A 3,357-nucleotide genomic window follows, 5' to 3' on the forward strand; every position below is an offset into this window, starting at 1 on the left:
CCTTTCTCCTGCCTTGCTATTGACCAGTTCTTTATTAGACCACTAAGTGTTTTAGACAGGCACAGTAATACAGCTTCACACAGTTAAACAAATGCAACATAAATAAAAAGTAGCACATCTTAAAATAATATTCTACTACCATCTTTAGCCATCATTAAAATGCTATTTGAAATGACACTGGCTCCATCTTACCCCAGTCAGAATGGCTGGGGTCATCAAGTGTTTGCTTGATGACCCCAGTATGTGAAGAGAAGAGAACTCATTTTTTTTTTGTTTGTTTTGTTTTTTTTGGAGACAGTGGGTTGTGTGTGTGTGTGTGGAACTTGGAGATCCACCTGCCTCTGCCTCCTGAGTGCTAAGATTAAATGTGTGCACCACCACACCCAGCAAGGAGAGATATTATACTCTATTGGTGGGAAAGTAATCCAGTAGAGACATTAAGGAAATTAGTATGGAGCTTTCTCAGAAATCTAAGAGCTGAACTAATTTATCACCCAGTTTTATCACTCCTGGGTACTCGCTCAAAGGATTTCTTACCTTATCCCAGAGATACTGGCACATTCATAATGAATGTTGCCCTATTCACAATATCAAGAAAATGAAATTAGCTTAGAAGTCCATCAACCGATGAATGAATAATGAAAATGTAGCAAAAAATACAGTGACATTTTATTCAGCCAAACAGAAAAAATGAAAACATGAAGTTTTCAGAAAAAGGACTAGAAGTGTATAGTACATCGGGTAAGGTAACTCAGACTTAGAAAAACACCACATGTTTGCTTGCATGTGCAGATTTTAGCTTCTAGCTTTTATATGTGTGCATTTTTTAAAATAACAGAGTGAGTGTATATCCTAGGAAGTAGAAAGGGGACCATGAGAAGGGGAACAGTGTCTTCAGTTGGAGAAAGTCGAAGAATGCATGTGATTATTGGGGTGGGGAGATTGGGGGATGGCAATCAAAACTAGTGTTGTATGAAAAAGCTGTAAAGAAATGATACATAGTAAGTAATAAAAAAAAATTAAGTTCAAACAGAGGTACTTCACGTAAGTGAATAAAGCTGCTCTCAATAGCCAAAAACTGTAAACAAAAATTCCAGTGCCAGAGGTGGGTTATTCTTCAATGAGTTATAGGTCAGGAGGCTCCTAAACCTTTCCCCCAAATAACACAGGCAAATTGCCACCACTGCGGGTGGCCCACCAGAACTAGATAATTCTGGTGATGGCATCCTGCTGCTGGTGGCGTCGCATGCCTTGGTTGTAAGACATGGAGAGCTCAAGCTGGAACTGAGCCGGAAACCTCCACTCTGCTTGCCAGCCCTTCACAGTGCCAGCTGGTTCCACGCAGGCTGCGGGGGAAGAATCACCATCAACTCAGCTGTGGACCCTGTGTGCTATAATACGGACCAGCTAGACAGTCTGTTCATGGGGGTAACCAATGTTTTATGTGAATCCAGTGGCTGCAGAGGTCATCAGACTTTGAGGGGAAGCTACTGTGGTTGTTTTGCTAAGTGGACATGAGGTGCTATCAAATTACCTTCTCAGTAACTATATTTGTGCCCAGGGATTCCTGCTAATGTTAACTTTCATCGGAGAAGCTTCATTATGCAGTGGCAATTTCAGAGACTCAGAACTGGTCAAAGTACTCAGTATAAGGGATTGTTGCAAGCTCAGAAAGAAATGGAACATCTGCGTCACCCCCTCCAAGACTCAGGACTATCACTAACAATCAGAAAGATCTTAAGAATCAGAAAGAATTTAAGCCCATAAGAAGAGGAGGAATACTTTGGAACGCTGACTTTCAGGTATGATGTGGCTATTGAGCTCTGGAACTCATAGCAGTCAACAGCCTGTCATGGAGTGTGAGGGCTAACTGGGTCTTAGCCCTCCTGAGGATCTAGATGCCATCAAGGGTTGATAGGAGAAGAGACATCTTTTCATTAATGTAATGCTGGTAAGGTACCCTTGCTTCAAAAAATAAATTCCCACCCATCCTCCTTTATGTGACCCCAATGCAATTCACTGATTTGTATTTTATACAAATGAAAATAAAAATAAAAGACATGAAAGTGGAATAGGGACTAGTGCAGGAGCAGAAGTGTAATGGGAAAAGAGCATTAACAAGGTCTGCGTAGGAACTAAATACTCTGCACGAGTGTGAAAATGTCATAATGAAACCCATCAATATGTATACTTAATATGCAGTCATGAAACATTTAAAAAACAAAATAATAATTAACAAATGAAAAATACAACAACACAAACACTACAAAATTTTTTAAAAGTCAGTAACTACAATTTTCAATAACTTCTAAACACTAATATTCTCAATCATCGGTTCCCAATCAAAAGACATAGGCTGGAGGAAAAGGAAGTAAGGTGGTCCCAGTAGTGGCTCCATCCATGGTGAGACACTGGACCTCACTGGCTCTGGTTACACCAGGCAGGCACTTGCTGTTCGAGCCAAGGCCTTTGGATTCCGAGCCATATTTTTGACCCCTACTTGCAGGATAGGATAGGGTGGTCCCTGAGTGTGTGCAAGGTCTACAACTCACAGGACCTGCTGTATGTATCAGAGTGACTGCATCTCCTTACACTGCATTCTGAAGAAGCATAACCACAGCAGCGACTTCACTATCAAGCAGACAAGGCAAAGTATTCCTCATGAACAAGTGGCCTGGTGGATGAGAAAGCCTTAGCTCAGGCCTTCAAAGAAGGAAGATTACTAGGGGCAGCTCTCCATGTGCGTGAAGAGCTTCACTCAGGGTCAGTTGAAAGATGCACCAAACCTCATCTGATGCCACAAATGTCTTGGTACAGTGAACAAGCGTCTCTAGGGATGAGAGAGGCAGCTGCCACTGAGATCCACGGAGCAATTACAGGTCACATCCCAGAAAGCTTACCAAACTGTGTTGACAAAGAACTCTTGGTTACTTCAGCCCCTTGGCCAGTCATAGACCAGCAAGCAGTTCATACCGAGCTCATCCAGTGCCACACACACCTCACTTCCTGCAGCCATGGGTTCCAGTGACTCAGTAGCATACCCTTCCCAAGCTCCCTCTCCCAAACAGCCCACAAAATACAACTGAGAACACCCCAATGAGCAATAGCAGAGAATTCTGGAAGAATGTATGCAAGAATGCATGTAAGTTTGGGATCAAGAGAGAGTAGAAAACAGATGAACTAAGAGCTCCTACACAGAGAGGTGTCTCTCACATCTGAGCAGCACACAAAGGAAGCAGCTGGTTGTGAGTTCAGGAAAACCTCCTGATGATAGGGAGGGGGAGAAGGGAAAAGAAAAAAGTATGAAGTTTCATACACTGTACTCAAATATATATATATATATTCAGTTTCAGATCC

At 42.2% G+C, this 3,357-nt stretch overlaps 1 pseudogene; it reads left to right on the top strand.

Annotated features, from left to right (window-relative positions):
- Positions 1–698: 698 nt before the first annotated feature.
- LOC128106597 (C-terminal-binding protein 2-like) lies at positions 699–3,107 on the top strand (annotated as a pseudogene).
- Positions 3,108–3,357: the final 250 nt, after the last annotated feature.

The sequence above is a fragment of the Peromyscus californicus genome, unplaced genomic scaffold (assembly GCF_007827085.1).
Source record: "Peromyscus californicus insignis strain IS unplaced genomic scaffold, ASM782708v3 Scaffold_9__1_contigs__length_137607984, whole genome shotgun sequence".
Taxonomy (NCBI): domain Eukaryota; kingdom Metazoa; phylum Chordata; class Mammalia; order Rodentia; family Cricetidae; genus Peromyscus; species Peromyscus californicus.